The sequence below is a fragment of the Cryptomeria japonica genome, chromosome 3, assembly GCF_030272615.1.
Source record: "Cryptomeria japonica chromosome 3, Sugi_1.0, whole genome shotgun sequence".
NCBI lineage: Eukaryota > Viridiplantae > Streptophyta > Pinopsida > Cupressales > Cupressaceae > Cryptomeria > Cryptomeria japonica.
This window is the reverse complement of record NC_081407.1, coordinates 685058231-685085660: the sequence shown is the minus strand read 5'-3', so window position 1 is coordinate 685085660 and position 27430 is coordinate 685058231. Positions and strand designations below refer to the sequence as shown.

Genomic DNA, 27430 nt, shown 5'->3' with positions numbered 1-27430 from the left:
ATAGATGAAATTTCCCTTGTCGACGCAAGGCTGCTATGATGCATAAATAAAAGATTGTGTGACATAATGCAAATACTTACTAAACATTTAATTGGCTTAGATATTATTTTTTGTGGTGACTTATACCAAGCAGAGCCTATACATGATTCTCTAGTGTTTCAAACTTTAGCAATGGATACTGAGCTAATGCCATATGACTTTTGGCAAGAAAATATCAAATGTTACAATTTACAAACAACAATGAGGCAAAAATATGAGATCTTTATCACCATTCTGAACAAAATACGTATTGGATCTCAAATAGAAAATGACACAACATATTTGAATAAGAAATGCTTCCGCTCCCCACCTTCAGACCCATCATTTCCTTTCCTCTTTTATAGGAAAGAAGACGTAAATAAGCACAACCAAAAAATCTTATTTGGCCTTCCTGGAGGACTCATTATAATAAATGCAATTGATGAACCTCACGGTTTTGCTGATATTGACCGCATACAGAAACATAGTGGAACTTTGCCAAATCAAATAATGTTAAAAGAAGACATACTAGTTGAGATCTAAGGTGGAAATTATGATATACAAGATGGCCTTGTCAATGAAACAAATGGTAAATTCAAAGCATATACATAGACTATTGATATGGATATCATTTGGGTTCAATTTTAGCTACCATAACATTGGGAAATCTCAAGTTACAAAACTAACACAATTCAATCAAGCATACATTGATAATGGATGGGTACCAATCTTGCGAGTTGCAAGAGCAATAGAAAAATTAAATTCCACACAAAAGATCACTATTAGAAAACAATTTCCCATACAGTTAGCATGTGCTCGAACAATACATAGAGCCCAAGGACTGACCATGCATGGTGTTGCATTTGACCCTTCCGGTGTGCATCCACATGGCTAACGTACACAACTCTATCTCAAACATCAAGCATTGAAACACTATTTCTCTTAAGCCCTTTAACATAAAAAACTTTAAAGTAAAACCAACAATTGTACAAGAATGACACGACTTGAAACAACCGCTCAATGGACTCTTCAAAATGATTCCCAACGTCAAGGCCAAATGACATCTATTATCATATCAACATTAAATACACGACATTTTCACCCACATAAACAAGACACTTCACATGACAAAGACTTAATGTGCTCAGACATTATTTGTTTCCAAGAAACACACCTCAAAGCACCAATGAAAGATAACCCATTACCAAACTATAATTACTTTGCAATATACAATGTCCATGGTGTAATGACTTGTGTTACAAAAAAGATACATGTGTTGGATGCAATACTTTTAATAGATGAAAATGTTGAAGCATTCTTGCTTTCTTTCATGATTAACAAGCGAACAATTTTCATTTGTAATATTTTTGCCAAACCAGGAACAACACTTACAAATATCATGACAATAGTCACCAAAGTTATAACAATTGCTTCTGGCAACAACCTTGTCTATATTACAGGCAACTTCAACATTGACATATTCAAAAACTCAAAAACTACAAACATGCTTAAAGAACACATGGAAATACAAAATTTGCACTTGTTAGCTGAACAAATACATCCTTTGTCAACAACAACTATTGACCACATTTGGACAAACAATAATGCACACATGACTATAATTCAAAGATTAAAAGCATATTGGACCGATCATGACATTCTTTTTACTCAGATTGACAACATCGTATAAATTATTCATGTGCATTCACAATGCCTACAAACTACTTGTCAATAATCTTTTACTAAAATATTTCACAACAGCCAACAAAAGGTAATTTTATTACTAGTCTATTCAATTCTTAGTTGATAAATTATTGAGTAGATTTATTCTTGTGTTTGACTTTGATTTTTGTAACTATTATTCCTAGCAAATTGTTAAGGAGATTCATTCTTAAGTTCAAGATGACATTTTCCTTACTTAGATTGACACCATTGTATAGACTGTTAAAGCTATAAGATTTTTTCATTTGAAAATATCTAAATAGTCATGTGCATCAACAGTTGCGATAGCTACAAGTTACAACCACCAACAAAATTAAAGCATTTTGCTCTCAGCCAAATTTATCGCGCAGGCTTAGATGGATAATCCAACACCCAAAGACAAATTGCCATCAAACAAATGAACATCACAAGAAAATATGTAATGCCTTTACACACTCTTCTCCCCTTTTCTTCTCTTTAAATTTTCATCAACACAGTCTTTTGACTTTTCTTTTTATTAGTACATCAGAAAGTAAATTATCTTATTCATTTCTTTGCAGCATTCAGACAATCCCTGATCCCCAAGATGCCCCTCCAGACAGTGGAAGTTGTTCTACTGACAAACCTCAGCCAAAGAAGTAAGTGCTATTATAGATTCCTAAAGTATTTGTTTTACTTCTACTTATACCATAGAAACTAAAACATTACATTTCATTCCAGATTAAAATTGCAACCACTGCATATATCAAGTATCATTGAAATTTGTACAATGCAATTTGCTGTCGCATTTGAAGGCGATGTTCTTGTCACTTATGACCTAGGTTGTAACAAGAACCTTGTAGGCCAAATAAAAGCACCGATCATGCATGTGGACACGGTTGACAATCATGGTCAGATGACTATAATAGTAAATATCAAAAACAAGTTGATTGATACGCTCCTCTCACAACTATTTCTTGGTGCTAGTGTTAGCCTAACAAACTTCATAATAAAAAAGAAAAGCCAATACGAAAGAGGAGATGTTGATTCCTGTCTCCAGTTAACTCCAAAAACAACAATTGAATGCATTGGAAAAGTATGCAAACAACGCAAGCTAACACCAGACATAACTATAGCACAACTCATCCACTCACCTAGCACTTACTCAGTTGTTTTGTTGGTTGTTCTTGTCGTTGGTTACACTAAGGCACCAACAGAATATCAATTACTAGTTAAAGATGGCGAATCCGCCTCTGACACAGCCACTGTAAGATATTCTGTAGCGTCACTAGAAACTAAATTATTCCTTTTCCATTTTGTATAATTCTTTTGCTATGTCATTTAACACATTTCTTTTTCTTGCAGCTCACAGTCCCAAAAAACCACTCAGATGTCTATGCCACTCTACAACAACTTCTTCCTACAACAACATCGCCCCTCTTATTGTTCAAGAACATTGTATGCAATGGGGCCCATGGAACCGACCTGTTAAAGTCAAGTTTGTCAACTTTTGTTGATGAACTCAATGATGATTGCAACAAAGCTTCTCTACAAAATCTAGCTTCATCCAACATTCAGGTACTTATTTTAAACACTTTATATTACACCACAACTTTCACTACTCCCTAAATTACACATTTTCCTCCACCCCACACTAACATTGTTCTTTTGTTCACAGGTCACTGGAACCCTCAAGCCCAAAAATTCCCACCTTCCTCCCTATCAGTCCCTCTGTTCCATCTTCCACCACATTGTTTGTTTACTTCCCACTGCCACTGACAACTCAACCCAATGTCTTACTTGTGCCACTTCAACCCCATTCACCTACGAACCTTACTTGCAATGGACAATTGAAACTGCAACTAGTACCATTGATTGTAACTTACACACCACACTCTTGCAAGAAAAATTTCCTCAGCTTGCCAAAATCCCATTTGAAAATTACAAGACAGACATGTCAACAGTTGTTTTCCTTATGTGCAAATTCCAAATGCATGCAAAATTCACCATTGCAATGAACAATTCTATTATTCACATTGCTAAGGACGACAATGAACTAACACTCTCAAACCCACTTTTTTTAATATCATTATTTGTAAAACAACATGGCTTAAGAATAATATTTCGTCTCTAAATAAATTGTTGTGCAAAAACTGCAAGACCTATGAAACCAGATTGCCATATGAAAGAACATTTTGCCCAACCAAATGCTTTTTTGTCAAGGTACTGCCAAAACCTTTAAGATTTAATATCAAGTATAATTTGTCATACTCTAGCCATTTTAGAACTTTGGATTGATTTTGCATGCAATAATCATTAATATTTAAACATTTTAGATTGTCACTATTACTCAATTAAAACTGGTTTTTCATCTATTTCAAACTTTGTGTCTTTTTTCAATGCATAAACATTTATTTCAAACTTTGGCTTTTCTATCAATAAATAAAAATGGGCAATGACAATATCTACTATGATAACTGTAATTTGGTTTCGGTACGTTTGAAAATTTGGGATAACAATCTATCTTGATTACTCATATTCAATGCTTTTCAAAGTACAGTGCTCCATTTTCAACGGTTAATGGCTCTGACCCACTATCACATATTGTCATAGATATATAAGAATCACTAATTTGTTCTTTCATTTGCAATACCAACTCCCTTGTAGGTTGACAATGATGTTAGATGTCATTCATTTCAAGGAATCTAGTTTGGACAGCACCGATTCCCACCGTTTTAATACCCAAAGCCATTTTATCTTCTTCACATCATTGCATGAAACTTCAATATTTTGAGTATAGCATATGACCATTTAAATGGAAGGATGGACTATAATGATCAATGACAACCATATGGATTTTTAAAAAATTCAATGGTTTCCATATGAACTGCTATCGTTCTTTTATGCTTCTTTGGACACTATAAACTTTGCCCTTCAACATAACTATCTTCTTATCATCTTGAGAGTCTTATTCTCTGATTTTCTCTTCACTTTCAACTCACCTACTCTTCCTGCAACTGATATCTACTTGCATAACTTGGCATGTTAGGCCTTCCCCTTCCTACTATGCAAGACTCCTATCCATGATTGTCGCTTCGCCATATCTTAAATACCTCTATCATTGCTCTTTTAACACCCTTGTCACTGCTTTTGTTATCACTTTGAGAATGCTACCCTATAGTTTGCTCATCAAATGAAACTTGAATGGCTTTAAAACTGACAAATTTTATTCTCTTCCTATCACTGTCCCTTTGAAAAATAAATTGCATCACTGTTGAACTTTGTCCAACTTTATATATATATTTTTCCTTCATTACATGAATGCCTTTTTAATAATGACTATCCTTGTTTGGTCTTCATGCTTTGTCCAATATGACTATCCTTGTTTGGTCTTCATGCTTTGTTCAATATGATTGTTTACATTGATGTGAATTATATAGTGCATGCCACATATTTGTTTCGTTTGACTGAAAAGATATAATGTATGATATCATGAGCGCAGAGTAATATAACTCTATAATATCTCTCTTAGTGTCTCGCCCTCATCAGTTCTCAAATTCTATTGAACTAGAATTTAAGAAGGTCAATTAAGAATTTAGGAAAGAAAAATATTTACACCATATAAATGCATATTAGACTCAAACATTTAATCCCCTAAATTAAAAAACATAGATAAATTAAGGTCACAAATTTAAACAGTTCAGATTCAGGAATTTCAATTAGCAAATAGTTTTCTCACAAAAAAATTATTTTCAGGGTAGCAAATGACTTACCCACTAAAAGAAAGATGTTCGTTCACAGATCAAATTAGAATTGTAAATAAGGATTGTTGACAGGCATAACATGAATATGATTACATTGTTGGTCTTCTCTATATTGACATAATGATCCCTAGAACATTTAGACTGTTGCAACAAAGAAGACCACTTTTCTACATGCATATTTAAAACTAGAAATGGAATTTAAATTAAGATGATAACAAAATACAATAAAAAATAGTAAAATTTATTTTGAACATATAAATAAAATTAATTAATAAAATTTATAGAAATGAAAACTTTTACATTTTCCAATTTAATGAATATGCTACAACTCAATAGAAGTTCTCAGATTAGTTTGGCATTGATTTATAACTTGAACTCAAACATCGATAACTCCAGGCATGATCATAATATAGTCATTTTCAATTTTTTCCCTAAAAACGTGTTTCAACTTAGAACTGTTGTTGGGTTGTCATATCTCTCAAAAGTCTAGTTATAAATGTGAAATCCTTCCTCACAACAAAGAAAATCTGCACAATCTTGCTCACACAACATATTAAAAGTACTCCAATTCATTGACTTTCATTCATGATAAATTAGAAAAAAATAGTTATGATCATAGAAAAATTCTTCTTTCATTTAAAAATAATGAATTGCTATATGAAACATAATACAAATGAATCTCTATATGGATTGTAAATTGTGCAATAGTTGATCTCAAACATAATATAATTAATTTCTTGTACTGCATTATGCTTGTTCATGAATTGCTTTTGTAACAAGATTTTGCAGTGATCCTCAAGAATTCAATACATTGGAATTTCTGTACATGATTTGAAGAATGACAAGTGGCCATCATGTAAAAAATTATAGCCAAACATCATGGGTATATTTTGAATAAGCTATTACTGATATCTTGTAAGTTTAGTACTACAACTCTTTGGAGCAATGCAATATTTTTGTCTTTTCAAACTACCCAAGCATGAAAATTCTCTCCCTGCATTGCAAAACATGTTATCCCCTAGTTTCTTTTAAATGCAAGATCAAATATTGTAAGGGGCACAAGTTTGCAAATCTATTTTGTAATAGAAAGATCAAAATATTATAAAGGTTATTATTAGGCCCTAGGATGACATATTTTACACTTTCCTATAAAGGGAACCAATTCATAGATCGGATTTAGGTACAAGTTTTGTGATTAAGCTAACTACCAAATTTAATGCATTTTGCAGGTCTTTGAATATAGAAGATGAAAACAATCACAAAACCTATAGAGAAGCTCAAGATAGTCAAAAAAGTCTACAAAGAAATTGAATCAGAAAACACAAATGAAATTAAACGGTTCATTACCACTATACTAGTTTTGTACATAGTCAATTGACAAACAATGTTTAGGACAAAAACTTTCAATTTAAATACCATGTAATCAATTAACAATGCTCAAGAAACATATGCCAATATATATACATATTTTCTCCTTTTGCTCCTCTGTATTGTAGTATTTTGTCTAGACATGCAATCAATCATTTCTTGCTTCATTTTGTTCTTTAATTTTGAGACATTACTTTGTTGTGAAATTAAAGCTATGAGAATTTGTTTTATGCTTTGTTTTTTTGGCTAGCCACACGTATTGATGTGCATTTTCCAAGTATTAGATTCTAGATTTCTCAAATTGTGCAAAACTTCCCAAAAAAAGAATTAGCATGCTTTTGTCAAGAAACCTATTTAAAACAGTAAATTACAAACCAACCAAGCTAAAACTCACAAATCTATGACAAAAAACACAAGCAACAAGCAATGACTCCCGACAGGAACTTCACTGCTTGCAGCTCTTGTTATTCATGGGAAGACCTCCGCACAATAATTCAACTGCAATTGTTTACTTTTCTTGCCAAAGACTGGACGCAATACATTCTCCATGCTTCATAAACGCCATTTGCCTGCAGCGTGGAATGGAGGAAATTTACTCCATTAATTTCCCATTTGCTTTCTTCTATCCTAGTTCTCTCTCTCTCTCTCTCTCATTAGCCTCATTTCAACCTTATCTCCTCTATTGGTGTGTCAAAATAATAGCATATGCATAGTGAGCATTTAGATTTTATCTCCAGTTAATGCCTGTCCAAAGGCCCATATCGTATCCTCTTTTATCTCCTGAATTTTATGTTGGCACAATGAATGCCACCACAAAGTTTGTTTGGCCATATGGTATGAAAGATCAACATCATTATGAACATCAATTTTAAATCCTACCTGCCTCCTCAATGAATTTGATTCATTTACTATCTAGGCCAAACGACAATCAATGAATGATTTAATAAATAGAGATCAATCAGCTACAATTATCCCAAGCTTATCAGTTTAAATTACTAGCCAAGAGTAATCTATTTACATATGTAACATAATCTAGCTTCTTCCCAAAGTACCAAGTTTTTGAATTTAAATATGGCATAAAAGTATAGATATTTTATTTTAAATATTAGTTTAGCTATCTTTGTCAAAATTGGTTTTCACGTTGTTGGGTTAAATGGGTGTTTTCATGCATATCTTCAACCCATTTCTCAGTGTTGATTAATGGTTCTCCTTCGGGGTTCTTTGCTTCCTTCCGGGGAATTAGGCAAGGGGATCCTCTCTCCCCTTTTTTGTTTATTCTTTTGGCTGAGGCGTTAAGTAGGGCCATTTCTAACGCTACAACATCTGGTTTGTGGTTGGGATTCAAAATTGATGGCCTTCTTTCTTCACAATCCCATTGCTTGTTTGCTGATGATACGCTTCTGTTTGGGGCTACCTCGTTGAAGGAAGCTAGAGTTATAAAGAAAATTATTTATGATTATGTTGCATTTTCTGGTTAGAAGGTTAATAACCAGAAGTCTAAGGCTGTCTTTGTGAATGTCTCTCCTCTAGTTAGAAATAGACTCGTCCACTTTTGGGGCTTTCAAGTAGGGCCCTTTCCTTGCAAGTATCTAGGCATTCCTTTTTTTCTGGGCTCTGAAAAGACCTCCTTTTGGGATAAACTTGTTCATGCGATCACTTCCATAATATCTTCCTAGAATCACAAGTGGCTTACGATGGCCGGTAAGATTGTTTTAATTAAATCAGTTCTAAATACCATCCCTACATATTTGTTGTCTCTTTTGAAGGCTCCCCCTAAAGTTGTTAAGGACTTTAAGATTTCCCTTAGGTCCTTTCTTTGGAATGATAATGTGGGGGGTAGAAAGAAGATTCCTCTTCTTGCATGGGACAAAATCTATCGTCCTAAAGAACTAGGAGTTGCGGGTATTCGTGATTTAGTAGCTCAGAATAAGGCCCTGGGGGCTAAACTGGTGTGGAAGTTATATGCAGACCCTTTATGTAAATGGGCTTCCATTATGCTTGTTAAGTATTTGAGGGGAGCTTCTAGAGAAAGGATTTTTATGACTACATCTCTCCCAAAGGGTTCTGCATTTTGGAACTTTCTGGTTTCTTGCAAGTTGGTTATTTTACCACACCTTTCTTGGGTTGTTCATAATGGGAAGAAGGCCTTGTTTTGGGATGAAGTCCGGAATGGTCATCCCGCTCTTTCATCTATTCGGGATCGGTCCCCTTTTCCTGGTATTTTATCGGATCTTTGGGGGGCTTTTGTTGTAGATTATTTTGATATTATTTCTACGGGTCCATATTTAGTAGCTAAATGGAAGGATATTCCTCCTTTTCCCATTGATAACGATCTTAGACTTGCTTTTATGGAAGAACTTCATAAAAGACCTCTTGTATTTCAAGGTAAGGAGGATTCCTTGGTATGGACTAAGAGTGCCTTAGGTGCTTATTCAGTAAAAGAAGGGTATAATTCTTTGTCTCAGGATTCCTTGACCTCTCTCTCCTGGCCTACTAAACTATTTTGGCATCCGGCTTGTCTTCCTAAAGTAGGGTCTTTTGCTTGGTTGGCAGTCCAGAATAAAGTTCTCACTGGGATGTGATTGGACAGGCTTGGGATTACAATGGTATTCCCTTGTGTTTTTTGTGGATATTGTATGGAAACCATGGATCATCTTTTTCTGCTCTGTCCTTTTGCTCGTGACTGTTGGTATTGGCTTTTTGGGATGCTTGATTGGTCTTCTACTTTTAGTTCTAATCTATTCTTGCACTTCATGGCCTGGCCCTTGTTGTACTCGTCTTCTTTTTATTCCTCTCTTTGGATTGTGGCACCGTCTCTTGTGGTCTGGAATCTCTAGCTAGAAAGGAATTCTAGGATTTTTAAACATAAATCTGCTACACTTGATGAAGTTCTTGGCAAGGTTCAATCCTCCATTTGTGAGGTGGTTCTTTCTTACATCCATAAAAAATTAGATCACCTGAGGTCTTTTTCTCACTGGGATAATTGGGTCACTTGGAAATGGGGTTCTCTTCATCTAATGCCCTCTCATGGGGCTATATCAGCTAGTTTATCTTCTCTTGTTAAGCGTAGGATGGCCAAATGGAGGCCTCCCCCCCCAGTTTGCCTTCAAGCTCAATTTTGATGGGGCTTCTAAGGGAAATCCGAGAAGGTCTGCTATTGGAGTGGTCATTTTTTATCATTCTTCTAAAATTATCAAAGCTGTGGGAAAATATATTGGTCAGGGTTCTCATAATGTAGCCGAATTTCAGGCATAATCCTTTGGTCTTGATCTCACTATCTCTTTGAATATTAAAGACATTGTTATTGAAGGAGACTCAATGTTGGTTTTTCAGGTGGTTGTTGCTAATAAATGTATCTCTTGGCATTTACAATATTTTTTAGAGCGCATTCTTGTGCAATTGAAGTGTTTTTCCACCTTCTCCATCTCTCATTGTTACAGGGAGATCAATGTCATTGTGGATTTTTTGGCTAATAGGGCTATTGTTGAGGGTGCCGATTTCTTAGAGGTTCTTCCTTCGGACATTCCAACCTCTTGCATTAGGCTTCTTCCTTAGCAGGAATTGGGTCTTACTTGGAAGCCTTCCTCATTTTCTATGCTGGATGTGGTTTTCTTTCGCAAGTATCAGCAGTGAGGGTGTTGCTCCTTATGATGATATCTTTGTTGTTGATATTTTCAGTTAGAATTTCTTCATAGAGCCTGGAGGATGTTGTGGCTTCTCTTGCTGGTGTGCTATCTTTCTATAGAATTGTGTTGTAGTCTTCTTCCTTCTCCCTGTTGGGTGTGGTTTTTCTTTCGCATATGGCTACAGGGAGGATGTTGTCCTGCCTTATGGCAACATCTTTGTTGTGGGTATATTAGGTAGTATCTCCTCATTGAGCATGGAGGGTGAAAGGGCTACTTTTGCTTGGTTGGTACCTTATGTTTCTTGCATTTCTTTTGTGCCTTGGGCTTTTTTATTGTTTGGTGATTGGGGGAATTCTTCTATGTCCTAAGTATGTTCTGTTCTGTTGTTTGGTTTTGGCTTGGGTTTCATTTGTTGTTATTTTATTGGTGGGTGACTCGAGCTCCTTTGATGATGTGGCTTAGATTCTCTGCGGAATGGTGTCGGGTAATAATGGTTTTCTATGGTGTTCGATCTTCTGCATTATTTGGCAATCATTAACTCCTTGGTGTGGGCATGGTGGTTATTTGGCGGGGGTTTGGGTCATGATTGTGGATTGGTTACACTGGCCTCATCATTACATAGTCACCCGATGTTGTGTTTGTTCATTTCCTTTGTGAGTTGCTCATTTCATGATTGGGGGTGATGTGTGAGGAGGTTGTGTTCTTCTACATGATTATGTTTCATCATTGGTTGGTCATTATCTGCCGAGCTCCTGCATTTTCTTTTGAGCTGCCTTTTCTTGATTCGAAGGGCTAATCATGTTTTTGATATCTCTTCTTTTATTTATATGCACGGAGGCTTGTAGTCTTGGTATTAATTCTTTCTTTTGCATTAGTTTTTTTACTAACACAAAATGGTTTGTTTTCTTTGGAGAGTACTTGTTAAAATTGGTGGTTGGTGGCTGTTTTTGAGAAACTAGAAATTGCAGATAGCTTGGTGTTTCAGATGGTTTCTCATCCTGTTGCTATTTCTTTGGTTGTTGCTTTGTCTTACCTTATGGATTGGTCTTATTTTGCTTCCTCGGGGTCTTCAACATCCCTCTCTTCTTCTTATCTGGATTGTCATATGTTTGCTCACCATTTTTGTGCTGGCAGGTTCACTTATCTTAGGTTCTTTTCTGGTTGTGAGTTTTATTCTATTCAAAGGTCTGGAAACATGTGTTGAGTAGACATGATGGTTTTGGGTTGATGACACTGGTTTTGGTTCTGGATTGATGGCACTGGTTCTATTTTGATATATTCTCTACTATGTTGGTTGAGGCAACTTCTTTTATATCTAATGCAGATGGCTATGTAACTGGGAGGGTTTTTGGGGAGCCTATGGGATTTTGTAATGGGGTAGATAGGCCTATGTTTTCTTGAGCAATATCGAAGGGTTTTCTTACTGGTTCTTTCCCTTTAGTGCTCTTTGAACCAGACACATGTAAAAACAAAATTTTTAATATAATTTCAGTGGTTTCATCCACTTTTATCAAAAAAATAAATAAATTAATGTTTATACATTCCTAGAAGAATCCTACTTCATATGGGAAGTATCATATGATGGAATCCTTATGAGTGAAGCCTAGCATATCTAAATCAATACACTATCATGTCAATTCTAATATATTTTTATAGATATTTCAAAGCATTTTTAATTTGTAAACATCATGTTAAAGGTCTAGTATAAAATCTAATTTAATAGAAACTTTAATTACACTTGAATATCAAAACTTATACATAATCATGTGTCTCTTATCTTTTATTAATCAATATGGTTACCGTAGCGTCGTAAATTGTACGCACTTGCTAGGGTGGTACAATTTCACACCTAGTTTAGCACCCGCCTTGGCGCATTTTGCATTTTGCATTGCATTTCCCCATTAGCACTTAATTAATTAAATTAATTAGGTCTAAGGTTCTATTTTATCATCTCCTATATAGCCGCCCACCACACCTTTTCAGATATAAGTGCAGGTTTCGGAATTCGGACGACACCGCAAGTTATAGATCCGGAAGAAGCAGACGGAGACCGAACTTCACACCAAATCCCAGAGCAAGAGACCAGGACAGGGGCGCTGGGCGCCCTGGTCCTCCTGACAGACAGCATTTTCAGCATTTTTGACAGCTTTTCCAGAGTGCAAAACAACAGTTTCCGGAGCAGTTTCCGGGGCAGAATCAGGACAGTGGCGCCCGCGCCCCCGTCCCGAACATTTTCAGTCAGATTTTAAACTCTGGGTACGCATTTGCATTCTTGTCTTGTCCTTGTGTTTACAGCTTTCCATTGTTTAAGTTCAATTCTACAATCTTGTTATTAGTTCGTACTTGCACTTTGGGGTTAGGGATTGAACTTGCATCATTTCATCTTTCAATTGCAACAAAGGAATAGAAATCCTAATAGGTAGCCCGTGGCTCTCTCTTCCACAAGAAGAAGTAGCCAATTGTGTGATACCTCTAGGCTCTTTTGTATTCCACAAGTGTGTGGTTGAAAGTGAGATTAGGGCATGTTTACTTAGTGTCACTTTTTCTCCCACACATTTTGGTGAACCCGACGTGAATCTATCATTGCTTCCTCTTGCATTGCATTTGTTAGATCTAGATCTAGATTTAGTGTGTTTTCATTTCATTTTCATTAAAAAGAAAAAAAAAAAAAGGTGTTTTTCTTTGCATTGTGTGTTTAAATTTTATGCAATTTCAAAATGTCAGATTTTTATTTGCAAGACGTTCATATTTGTGATGATTATAAGTTAGATGAAGCTTTAGATGAATTTTTGAAACCTAAATATACCAAACCTTCATTTTACCAAAAACTCATAAACATTGTTACTATGCCATTTCGTTGTGATGAGAAAGATAAGTCGAATGATTCCTCTCAAGGGTACATTCCTATCAGCTCTTCCACTAAATCTAGTAACATGGTTGTTTTCAATGATCCCCTCTATGAAGAGATATCTCCTTTTGAATCAAAAGATAAACCTTTTAATAGATATGATCATGCTTTGTTGAATGATGCCCTTGATGCCTTTGTGTCCCCTAAAAAACACTCCCTTCATGAGGATCCTTTTGTGCAAGAAGATGACATTATCCCTACATTTCCTAGTGATGGCCTTTCCTTTTCCAACAAAATTCCCACTAGAGATGATGAATTAATGGTAAATGCTTACCCTTCTCCTAAAGTTGGTCTTACCCATAAGCATCCCTTAGAGAAAGAAGATGAAATAATAAGCAATTTCCTTAATTCTCTCTCCCCTACTGAACATATTTTGAGGAAAGAGGATGAGTTTAACACATCTATTGATGCTCTCCCTCCTAAGGATGAGGAATTAATAAACAATGTTATCTCCTCTCCCAAAATTGACAACACTTCAAACATTCCTTTCAACAACCTCACTATTTGGGATGAACCATTAGAAGAAGGTATAGATTATTCTCTACCCCTAGCCAAAGGGGATGAAATCAAGATTGAAAACTCCCTTGATAGTTTCTCACCTTCCTTGAATCTCAATTATTCTCCCTCTCCTCAACTTGGTTCTACTCATAAGGAAACCCTAGTTCAAAGCAAGATGGTTAACATCTCTTTCAAAGATCTCCCTCTCAAAAGTGAGACTTTAGAGAGTAATGTTGATCCTTCTCCTAGAGAGTTTATTCCCCATGTAGATCCTTTGATGATAGAGGATGATATGACCTTTGCTAGTATTACTCTTCCTACTAGAACATCAATGCCTATCCCTTGTCTCTCTCCTAAAATTGATTTGATCCGTGATAAGATTTTAGTGCAAGAGAAGACTATCAATAATTCTTCCAACACTTTTGTTCATTCCTCTAAACCATCCTCAATCAATTTGATACATGTGAATGAGACACCTAACAAACCTCTTCACTGTCCAAGGTGCTTGTCCTTCTCAAAATTCTCAACCTTTAAATAAGCCTATCTTAGTGGTTCAAGGTGGTTATGCTAATGATTCTTTTTGCACTCCTAAGACACCGGTTATTACTGTGCAAGGAGGTTATTCCTCTAAGAGCCCTTATGAGTATGCTAAGCAATTGACTAGAGAGAGTTATCATGCGGTTGCCCATACCTATAACACAAGAAACAATAGGCAACCTAATCCTCCTCCAGTTATCCCAACTTCACTTCCTCCTTCCCAACCTATTCTTCCGCAGGCTCCACATATTTCACAAGTTCTCGGTAAGGAATATGATCTCATAGAACAACTTAAAGCTACCCCTGCTAAGATATCCCTTTGGGATTTGATCCAAACTTCTTCCACTCATCATGGAATGTTACAAGATTCCTTGAAAGATTTGAATGTTCCTCCACCTAATACATCTAGTAATATAGTGTCTTTGGTTAACTCTATGATGAATCCTAAAGCTCAAATTGTGTTTACTCAAGATGAGTTGCCTACTAGTGAAATTCAACATCAATATGATCCCTTGATGATTGTGGTTATCATAAATGACACTGCTATAAGACGAACACTGGTAGATAATGGCTCTGGCCTTAATGTGTGTAGCATTAATCTATTGCATAAGATGAATGTGGATACATCCCTTATTGAGCCTGACTCTCGTCCCATTCGAGGCTTTGATAATGTGGCTAAGACTTCATTAGGTATTATCACCTTACCCATCACAGTGGGACCTATTACTTTGCCTACTCCTATCCATGTTATGTCGGGAAATCTAACATACAACTTGTTATTAGGGAGACCTTGGATTCACAGTATGCAAGCTGTCCCCTCTACATTGCATAGACAAGTTAAATTTATTTATAACAATAAGACATATACCTTGATAGGTGATACTAATCTTCAAGCTTGTTTGCAAACATCTAAGCCTTCCTCTTCTAGTAATGACTCTTTGAACAAGATACCTATGGATGAATCCTTACCCTCTGATAATCAAAATTCTTTGGATGAGTCTGAAGCTCCTGAAGAGGATCCTTCTCGACTTGAATATACGCATAAAAAGGCTTTTGATCCTGAGAAGGTTCTTGCAGAAGACGATTGGGGATCCCTTGATTTCAATCCCACCTTTGTAGGTGAGTATAGGGTTCCTCCTAGAGAGTTTAAAGTTAAAAAGAAGGAAGAAACTAAAAATCAATCAATCTTACCTAAACCTATGAGCAATAATTTTGTGGCCGCTTCTCAAACTTCTTCTCCTCACATCTCTAATTATGAAGAGTTTGATTCTTTGTCTTATGAAAAACCACCTTCTCTTCCTGAAATGGTTGATTGTTATGGTCGTGGTTTTCGCATTTTTGCTAAGCATGGGTATCATGGAAATGGTTGTGGCGCTCATGAACAAGGGATAAAAGTTCCTCTAGAGACTAATTTTCACAATTATGCCTTTGGACTCGGCTATAATCCCTGCAAATGCACTAAAGCATCTAAAAGACCATCTCTCAATGTGAATGCTATATTTAGTAGTGATGATGATCTCACTTCAACTAAATCATCTTCTACTTCTATCAACTCTCATTCCCCTCATAAGGAAATTTTGGCAATGAACAAATCTCTTTATGAATCCCCTCAAATTTCTAAATCCACTTATGAATCTTTATCTCCTATTCATCATAAAGTCCTTTCCTCTAGGGATAAGGCTCTAATAAATTACACTCATCCCTCTTCTAAGATTTCATGTGACTTTTCTTCTTCAATTTTTATCATTTTATACATGTTTTTGATCTCACTTATAGTTGAGCATTTAACACGTCATATTCAAATACCTCATTTAGTCTATCATGTCTTTAAATAACATTAATGGCTATTATGTTGCTCATCATTATGTGACATTGGTAGCTCATTTACTGGGGGCTCATTGTCATTCATGATGGTACAATTTCAAGTGCAATCATATTTTTATAAGCAACATAATAGCCTAATTTTCTTGTTCCTATGGGGACAAGAATGATTTCATACATTTCTTCTTTTGCTTATGTCCAAATCTCTCCCTAGAAGATTGTGTAAGTCCTTCTCATTGTCCTTATCCTTGGGAGGCAATGATCTTTCCTTATTTTTATCTAAGGATCCACTTTTTCCTATTTCGTGGATGGTGTGAACTTTATTACTTGATGTTATTCGTTGTATGCATTTGTTGTTGTTTGTTCAAGGATTCTCTCTTACAAGAGGTGTAAGTCCTTGACTACAACCTCTTTTGCACTTGGTAAAATACATCCATAATGAATTCACTCTCCTAATTGGGTTAAAAAGAGTGACATCCTTCATTAAGAATCACTTTCACCTCGCAAAAAGAGGAAGTATTGCATTCTTATTCTCTTCTTTGTCTTATCCTAGAAGATGTTATATTTGTCTAAGACAATTCCTCTTGGGAATAGGTGTCTTTTATACAAAGATTTCTTCTCCTCTAAGGATCTCCTTTACACATACTACAAGATATCCCTTTTCAACTATCTTATCCTTGCTTAAAGAGTGCAAAACTCTCTTGCTTGGATCTATGACATTGTTGCATTTTTGGGGTATCTTCTTTTGTGATGAAGGTAGGTATCCTTGTTCTACTTTACTTATGACATAAACATTACACTTTTTGAGCAATGGGTCATTCTCGGAACCAGAGCACAGACTCTTAGAGCGAGGTGTCTCCATTTTTTCTCTTATGCAAGGTGATTATTCTCGGAACCAGAGCACAGACTCTTAGAGCGAGATGTCACGCTTTTGTACTATACATATACAGGTTGTAGCATACTCGGGCATAGACTCCTATGAGATGCTTCTAACCTCACTTACACACACATGCACGAGGTTGAGTGGAACTAGCGGCATAAGGCTAGACTTTCTCACTCTCCTCCCTTACATGGATCACCTAGACAGACTCTAGGGGCTAGTTTTCCATGTCCTTTGTCCCATGGATCACCTAGACAAGATCTAGGGGTGAGAAGTCCATGTTTTCTCTCTCACTATTCTTCTCATGGATCACCAATGTGTGTATTCATGGTTTTTTCCTTTCTTTTCTTCTCTTTGCATCCTTCATCTTGTGTTAGAGAACTCTCAAATCCTCACACTCTTTGTTGTGTTGGAATTGAGATTTAGTCCTCTTTCTTACCAAATGATTCTCCATTAGTGTTTGATCTCATATCAAATCTTCTTGTGAGCATTTGTCATCAATATTCTTTAACAATTCGAAGTGGTAAACATGATACCCTGTTTCAACTCACTAAAATTAGCAAGCCGAAACAGGGGGGGGCATATAGCTACCCTCGAATTTTCATCACCTTCCTTAGTAAGCATTAGGTGATTTCGTGATCTAACGTGTGTTTTGTAGGGTGCGGTTCCTAACTGTGTACTGCAGATGCCACTGGGGGCTTCGTTCGACAGACTTATGGATATATCCTTTTTCAAATAATGTTTACTTTTCTGTACGTTAGCTTGCATATGCACGTAGTGTTCATATGACCGCTAAAGTGGGGGCTAAATGTAGCGTCGTAAATTGTACGCACTTGCTAGGGTGGTACAATTTCACACCTAGTTTAGCACCCACCTTGGTACATTTTGCATTGCATTTCCCCATTAGCACTTAATTAATTAAATTAATTAGGTCTAAGGTTCTATTTTATCATCTCCTATATAGCCACCCACCACACCTTTTCAGATATAAGTGCAGGTTTCGGAATTCGGACGACGCCGCAAGTTACAGATCCGGAAGAAGTAGACGGAGACCGAACTTCACACCAAATCTCAGAGCAAGAAACCAGGACAGGGGCGTGGGGCACCCTGGTCCTGCCAGGACAGGGGCACTGGGTGCCCTGGTCCCTGGGACAGGGGCGCTGGGCGCCCTAGTCCTCCTGATAGACAACATTTTTCAGCATTTTTGACAGCTTTTCCAGAGTGCAAAACAGCAGTTTTTGGAGCAGTTTCCAGGGCAGAATCAGGACAGTGGTGCCCGCGCCCCCGTCCCGAACATTTTCAATCAGATTTTAAACTCCGGGTATGCATTTGCATTCTTGTCTTGTCCTTGTGTTTACAGCTTTCCATTGTTTAAGTTCAATTCTGCAATCTTGTTATTAGTTCATACTTGCACTTTGGGGTTAGGGATTGAACTTGCATCATTTCATCTTTCAATTGCAACAAAGGAATAGAAATCCTAATAGGTAGCCCATGGCTCTCTCTTCCACAAGAAGAAGTAGCCAATTGTGTGATACCTCTAGGCTCTTTCGTATTCCACAAGTGTGTGGTTGAAAGTGAGATTAGGGCATGTTTGCTTAGTGTCACTTTTTCTCCCACACAGTTACACTCCACTCCTAACCATCAACTCAAAGATCTTATATGGACATATTTTAGGGCTATATTGGAGGATGTGGAGACCATAGCCTCACAAGCAAAGATAAACTACATGCATATGAGTATAAATAGCACACATCCTACAAGTAGTTATAAGCTTGTCATCATTACATTAGAACTCCTTTCAAGATTATCATAAGGCTAAAGGTAATTAGCAATTAATATATGATGCATTATTTCTAGTCGCAAAGGAGGAAATATAATTACATTCATACCATGATATCCCTACCATCCTTAACAATTCTCAAATCAATTAGGATGACACAATAAATGAGAAATACACATTATTGACTAAAATACAACTTATATTGATTTGAATACTTAATAATGAAATGATTAAATATTTAAATAGCTTGAAGTTGTCCAAGTCGCATACTTTGTTATATAACAAAATATTACATTGCCAATAATTTATTTAGATTTCATTCATAAAGCATATACATATAAATATATGATATTATTATTAAATAATAAGTGAAAGCAATTCCATTTTACTTGCCTACTTTGTCCTTAAGAATTAACATATTTTTAATTGCACCATTAGTAATATATTTGATGTAAAATATCAACAATAGCAAATAATGAAAACTCATAGACAAAAGGCCCATCCTCTTTTTTAAGACACCTATATAGCTTGTAATTCCTTAGTAGATAAGGAGAATATTCATTTTAGAATATTAAATGCTAAACATATTGACCATTTTCATGTGGTTGCAACTTCCAAGTATTATTCATAAGGTGAGAGAGAGCACGGACACATAAAATATAATTCAAATTGACCCTTTCATAGGTCCTTGATACATCAAAATTTGCAATCATAATAAGGTTGTTCATTACCATAGCCTAATTAGATTCCATATTCCAACCTAATAAAGTTGTGTGCGTGTGCATGTGTATATACGCATATGTATATAAATATATAAATTTATGTGTGTTTGTGTGTGTATGTATAAGCATATACATATACATATACGCATACACATGCGCAACACACACACACACATGTATATGTATATGAGACTCAATTAAAACTCGAGTATTAATGGTACTTCAATGTACTTTAACAATAGTTACCATATTTTGCACCACCCTATTTCTTACTTTTTAAATAATTTTTGGTTATATAATTGATAACTTTCAGGATTGCAGTACAAGGGATAGGTTCATGTTATCCTTTAACAAAGTGGGCCTTATAAAGGTAGAGCATGTGAAAGGTACATAGACTAGCAATTTGCATTGTGCTAGGTCTTTCACATGGTACTAAAAGTAGGTGATATACAAAGTATATAGGTTAGTGAATTCCATTGCTAGAGAGTTCATTAGGTTAAAAATGTTATAGGGACTATGCTAATAACTAGTATTGCAAGAAGCATATCACTAGTGTACAACGCATTTATGCATGGGCATGTGATTAGAACATAGGAACCTCTTGAAATATTAATGTTTATGATAATGAAATATCTTAATTTAATATAAAGCTTAAAGAAAGAAGATGCGGTAGACTAAAAACGTAAGTACCCCCACCCCTACCCATAATAAGTTGTCCATTCTCCCTAGAATATAGGTGATGATGATAATGACAAATGATATTATCATTTACCAAAGGTAGAATATGGTTGCACTTAAAATTGTAACCACAACTCCAAACGCGTGAAAAACTAAAGTTATGTATGCTACATAATGGGAAACACAATTAAAGAGAACAATATAGATGAAGAAGCTATACCATGCATAAACAATAAGAATGGTTAGGTTAATATCAATGTGATGTCAAATGTGATCACATGCCATAGATAAGGAACCTCAAGATAATAATGTATATGCATTATAATTTTATGAGAAAGGTGATCTGAATGTTGTAATAGAGGAGGAATAATGAACTAAATAAAGTTGGTTCTCAACTTCATATGTCATGGAGAAGAGATAGATGCATCAATATGAAGAATAGTGATGGTCCATATATCGAGAAGGTGTTTTATTTCATGTAGGGGGACTAAGAGCTATAAGTGGAATTTGAGAAGCCTCAATCAAATACACTTATGTTTGAATGAAAGAGAAATTCATGGATATTTTAAATGTGTTGAGAAGTAAGAGTAGGGATCAACCTTTTTTAAGTGAATAATGATGCAATTCTTGAAAATTAGAAATAATATAGACATCAAATTATGTAGGAGGAGGTGATGTAGATTGAGGAGAAAGTTAGAAGCATAAACCCATGATATAAATTTATGGTGTTGTTTCCATTGGGTATTGAATTCCTACCATGTGTCAAAAATAATCTTTGTTGTATCTATATTGAAAGAGAATTTTGATTCCAAGATCATAATATATCTCCAAATTAGATGGGAGAGTCAAAATTACTAGCCTTGTAGAAATGAGATTTATAACGACATGTGGGAGGAGTGACAAAATTTATATAAAAATAAGGATTAATTATGGAATGAGAATATGAATCTCATTATTGAACATAGGAAATCAAATTTAGAAAGGTCAAACTTATATTCGTCAAACCTATGAGAGATGAATTCTAAAGATCCCCAATTGTCACCAAGACATGTGATTGAAGAAGAATAAGGCACACCATCATCAATAGAGGGTGACAATGGTGTTTGGAGATTTCATGTCGAATTAAGTAAAAACTTCTAAAGAGAATTATAAGGCTTTAGATCACCCAATTTAAACTATTGATTGTAAATCCATGGTCTACCAAGAAGGTCATAAGAAAGAGTCATAGCATGGCATAAAAGATTGTAGGTGATATAATGGGGCCTATTGTAATAGGAAATGTGATAATGTCTAGATTTGATCTTTCCACATTATCACAACCTCTAATGGTATGCCACAATGAATTAATAGAAGAAGCGGAAATATGGATAGAATTAAGGAGGTATTTAAATTATAGATGTTAAGATTGGAACCACTATTAACAAGGTTTCATTTAATCCTTGTCAAGTGTATAGAAATAATAATCATACTAAGAGAATCATATTGATTCTAAAGATAAGAGAAAAGTTTTTCAGAAAGATGAAAATTTATATTAGTTGTATCAAACATAATGTATTTAAGAAAAGTGTAAACATCAATGGAATTCACAAATGATGAAATAGATATATTCTAGAGAGCTTGTTAGAGGATATTATTTTAAGAAGGTAAATTTTGCAATGGGTTCCAAACAGATATCTAAGGTTATTTATCCTAGAGTTGTTTAATAAGACCATATTCTTTTGTACTCTCCAAAAAAAGACAAGGAGTTTGTGAAACAAAAGGATTTGATATGGGAAGGGAAATGGATATTTGAGTGACTTATTTATTTTATTATGTTATATGTGTGGGATACTACATATTAATTGTATTCATATAAATATTAAACTTAATAAATTGAGTTGTATGCATTAAATAATTAGATGAGTGTTCTGATTGATTAAAAAATAGGTTTTAAGGACCCGAAACCATTACATCACAAAAAGGAAAAGAGAAGCAAGAGGAATTAAAGTCCGCATACATAGCAACTGGCCAAAAGACCAGTGAATAGAAAGAACAACAAAACAACAAAACACAGCAAAGAAACCGAGGAGACACTACATAGCAATTTTCTTTAGCAGATCCTTTGCCTTTATCACCAGTTCATCATAGGTCGCCCCGATAGCTTTCAACTCTTCCAGATCCTTATTCATTTTCCTTTCCTTCCTCTTGCCTCTGGTGCGGGTTCTGGGGCCTTGAGCTTCCCCTGTTCCTTCAGCGTCCAGATCAATTTCCTGGATTTCCTTGTCGTCATCAAGCTTACTGATGAGGGTATGAGTATTATTGGCTGAGATTTTCAGAATACTAAGGCTCTGCTCTGCAATATTCTTAAGGCACTCCTTAATTTTTTCCACTTTGGTGACTGTATTTGAGAGTGTTTTTTCACTAGTTTCCGCAAGGCTTTTTCTATCCAGCATCCCCTTTTCAATCTTCTCAAACTTGGGGTTAAAAGCATCTCTGATGTCTTCCACTTTAGCAATAGTGTTCTTCAGGTCCTCGATATAGTCAGCCATTGTATTCCCCTCTCCAATATTAATGGTCTCCAGAATCAGGACTCTCTTGCATAGTTTTTTATACTCATCCACAGCTTTCTCGGAACCATCAATGAGCCATTCAATCATTTTCATTAAACCATTCAAGGCCTCGGGAGGAGGGCTAGAAGAGGGAGTCGCTTTTCCAGGGGTTACCTGTTCATCTTTAGGGATATGGAGGGCGGAGATAGTGTCGGAAGCCCTGAGAGTCTCTTCCATTGTCTCCTTTTCCAGGCTGTGCTCGGCTTCCAGGGTCCTAGCTTGCTTGTCAACTTCCGGTTCCTTGCCAGTCTCCTCTTTTTTCTTATGCTTCTTCCGGGTCTGGGCTTTGTTTTTACTTTTCTTCTTCAGCAACCCCTTAGGGTTCTTCTTCTCCTCAAAATAATCTGAATCCTCTTCTTCTGAAGAGATGCTGATCAAGGGTTTGCTTTGAAGTTTTTTGCCCTTAGAAGTTGAGGGTTTTGATTTCCTCTTCTTACTACTCTCATACTCTGAGTCATCAAAGCTATCCTCATTATCAGACGAGGAGTCATTGTCAGAATCCTCCTCCGCTGAAAAAGTAGAATTAGACATATCTTCCTCAGAGTCCACAGAGAGCTGCATCTGGTTAATTTGATTGGCCTTTAAATGGTCATAAATGAGGACCATAAGACCTTGGTGCATTGCGGTATCACCCAAAGGATTCTCTTTGTAGGCTTTTAGGGAGGCATTCATTGAGCAAAGCAAGAAATAAGGAAAATTCACCTTATCATTATGCCTAAAATGGTTTAATAGAACAAAATGATACCCATAGACATGTGTAAACCTACCATCTAGAGTTATATACCGCATTAAAACAAAGAGAATTTCCCGCCAGGGTTTGGCAAAAGCCCTAGGTGGGTAATAGGTTTTGCTCAACTTTACCAGTCTTTTTTTCTCTTTCTCAGTAATTGGGTACCTTTCAATGGCTTCCCTGCTGACCTTCCTATCTCTGTAGAAGTTGCAGCCTTCCTTGTTGAGACCCGTAGCTTTAGCAATTAAATCTTCATCAATTTCCACCATTTGATCACCCATTTAAAGCATGCCCTTCTTCCAATTTTTGCAGAAGAGGCTAGTTACCATTCCATCACGGTCGTGTAGTCTCTCTATGAAGTTAGATAGACCACCCTTCTGCAAAATAGCCCACACCTCATCCTTCTGTCTCCACTCCTTGCAACTACTTGGCTCATATCGACTCCTATTTTCGCCCATGGTGTCGCTTCTCACAGTCAAATTTTGAAAATTGTAGAGTTGGTAAAGCAGAGAGCTTTTTGGAGCTAAAACAAATACCCAGAAAGTGTGTGAGTTGTTGGCCTTAATGATCTGATTGATTATAAAACAAGTTTTGATGGCATTGATGTTATAATGAGCGATTTTCTCATTATAGAAATAACTCAAAGTGCTTACATCAATACTTTTCATAATTACCCTGTCAATCAAGAGTCTTTGGGGTACTTCGATATCTTTCATCACTTATAATTTGTCTAACATCTTCAAGGATTCCACTCTCACCCATCCATGTGGTAATTGTCTCATTCTTAACCGCCACAATTGCAGCCCAATTAGCAGAACAGTTGGCCTCCCGATAGATATGGGATATATGGCATTTTTTAAAGGTTCTAATGATGTCAATAGCAGAAATGATTATGTTGTGAATCGACCATGAGGGTTTTGAAGTCCCATTGAGGCACTTTATTATATTATTTGAGTCCCCCTCTATCCAAAGATAGGGGAAATTCCATTTTTTGGCTAGGATAATGCCCTGAAGAGCTGCCATAGCTTCGGCTTTATGATTGGTTTGTGTACCAATAGGGATAGCAATCATCTCTTTGCAAATGCCTCTATGATCTCTAAGAATAGCTCCACAACCTGAAGGACCTGAGTTTCCTTTGGCTGCACCATCAAAATTGATTTTGAGCCAGCCTTGGGGAGGGGTTTTCCATTTAGCTTCAAGCCTTTTATTATAGCTGAGATTAGGACCATCAGCGATCTTCATATTCCAAGCCCTTAAGATATTTGACTCCAAGGAGTTGTTTGAGTAACAAGACCCCTCCATGATTCCCATATTTTCCTGGATAGCCCTTTGAATTTTCTGGAAAACAATATCATGATTTAGGGAAACATCCCTAAAAATTCGGTTGTTTCTTTCTTTCCAAAGACCCCACAAAATGTGAGGAAGAGAGAGCTGCCATATACATCTTAGAAAAGAGTTAGTCCATTGAATTTGCCAAGAGGAGAACAAATCTCTGATGTTACTAGGAAACACCCAGGCTAAACTAAAGCTCTTGAGGAAACTTTCCCAAACAGAGGCTGAGAAGGAATAGTGGAGGGAAAGGTGGTCCACAGACTCTTCCTCTTGAAAGCATAATACACACCTATTTGGAAGGGCAAAACCCCTACCTTTTAGGTTGTCAACAGTAAGGATCTTATTTTGGAGGATAGTCCAGAAGAAAAAAATGATTTTGGGAGTGAGACCTTTTATCCAAGCTTTAGACCAGAAAGGATTTATAGGAGGGGAGGGGGGATAGGACACAATACATCGAAGACACAGTTAAAATGCCTTTCAGATCATGCTTCCAAATCAGGGAGTCCTCTTCATTATTCAGCCAAATAGCAGACAGATGGGTCTTGAGCTTAGAAAGGCTAGGGTGGATACTATCAATGTTCTGCCAATTGTTCCCATCCCAGTAATCTGCCACTAAGGAGCCAAAAGAGCCAATACAGGAAGGAGCATGGGAGGCCCATTCATGGGAATCCATTAGGGGTTTATCAAAAAGCCAGGGATCCTCCCAGAATCTAACTTTTCCACCATTTCCAAGTTTCCATATCACTCCTTTAGCAATCACATCTTTACATTTAGAAACATGGTTCCAAATATGGGATCCATTTATGCTGAAATCTGAATTAAGAAAAGAAGAGAGAGAAGAAGATAGGAGGGAATACTTACTTCTCCAAATTTTGCACCATTCAGAATCAGAATGAAACCATCTCCAAGCTTGTTTGGACAAGAGAGCTTCATTTAAAGTACGAATCCTCCTGAGACCCAGACCACCTTTGCTTTTCGGCCTATAGGCCTGATCCCATGCCACCAAGGACATTCTTTGCTTTTCCTCAACCCCAGACCATAGGAATCTTCTTTGAATTTTCTCAATAGCTTCAACATACTTGACTGGAATTCTGAAGAGACTAAGAGCATAAATAGGAATACTTTGAAGAGTAGCCTTAAGGAGAAGGAGCTTACCAGCTTGACTTAAGAGGGCCCCTTTCCAATTTGCAAGTTTTTTGTGAAATTTGTCAACTAGGGAACTCCAGAAGGAATCAGAAGGGGAAATCCCCATGGGGAGTCCAAGGTAGGTAGCAGGAAGGTCAGTAATCTTACACTCCAAAATTCTGCTAATCCTCTGTTGTCTTCTCTCAGGAGTGTTAATGAAAAAGACATCACTTTTGGCCTAGTTAATAAGTTGCCTCGTAGTAGAGGCAAATTTACACAGGGTACTCTTCAGTACTTTAGCTTCTGAGATACTTGATTCCCCCATAATTATTGTATCATCAACAAACTGCTGGTGTGAACAAATAAGGTCAACAGAAGAAGGTTAGAGGCCCTTAAAGGACCCTTGCTGCACCAAATTTTCCATGGTCCGACCAAAGCATTCTGCCAAAATAATGAAAAGGATGGGGGAGATAGGATCTCCTTGCCTAAGGCCTCTCGAGGCTTGGAAAAAAGTTGAAGGAGAACCATTGACAAGAACAGCAAAAGACACAGAAGTAGTAAGCTGGGAGAAAAGATCCACAACTCTAGGGGCAAACCCAAAAGAAGTGAGAGCTTTCTGGAGAAGAGACCAGTCGACCCTGTCATAGGCTTTGGAGAGGTCAAGCTTAAGGATGAGACCCTGCTTCTTATCTCTAATAAGAGAGTGAATGTTCTCATGAACTGTAATAATGGAATCAAGAATTTGTCTTCCAGGAACAAACCCATTTTGCTGGTGTTTAATTAAGGCGGGAAGGATAGACAAAAGTCTAGTAGTCAAGACCTTAGAGATAATCTTGTAAAAGGAGTTGCAGAGGCTAATAGGTCTGAATTTGTCCAAAGAGTCAACACCTTGAATCTTGGGGATAAGAGCAATAAAAGTACCATTGATTTCTTTCAAGAGTTTTCTAGCCCCAAAGAATTCCTTAACCCCATTGGCTACATCAGTCCCAATAATATCCCAAAAATCTTGAAAAAAGAACATTGGGAAACCGTCAGGTCCAGGTGCTTTGTTGCCATCAAAGGAGAAAACAACATTTTTAATTTCTAAGATAGAGGGAATGGAAGAGAGGAAGGCATTATTTTTGTCATCAATGAGACAAGGAATGTTTTGAAGAAAAGAGGATTGGTCTTCAGCATCCAGACTGTGATCCCTCTTTAGGAGGTCCGAGAAATACCTCTTAGCTTCATTCCTTATTTCATCTTCCTTGACCAGCTCCCCACTTTCCACAACTAGCTTATTCATTCTGTTGACTGCTTTATGCTTGATAGTCAACATTTGAAAGAATCTTGTATTCCTGTCCCCTTCCTTGAGCCAAATGCATCTCGATCTCTACTT

At 36.4% G+C, this 27430-nt stretch overlaps 1 protein-coding gene across 1 annotated transcript in view; it reads right to left on the bottom strand.

Annotated features, from left to right (window-relative positions):
* The window catches only part of LOC131051115 (cytochrome P450 716B1-like), a 126259-nt gene that overhangs the window by 94575 nt on the left and 4254 nt on the right, over window positions 1–27430 (bottom strand). The window lies entirely within an intron of this gene.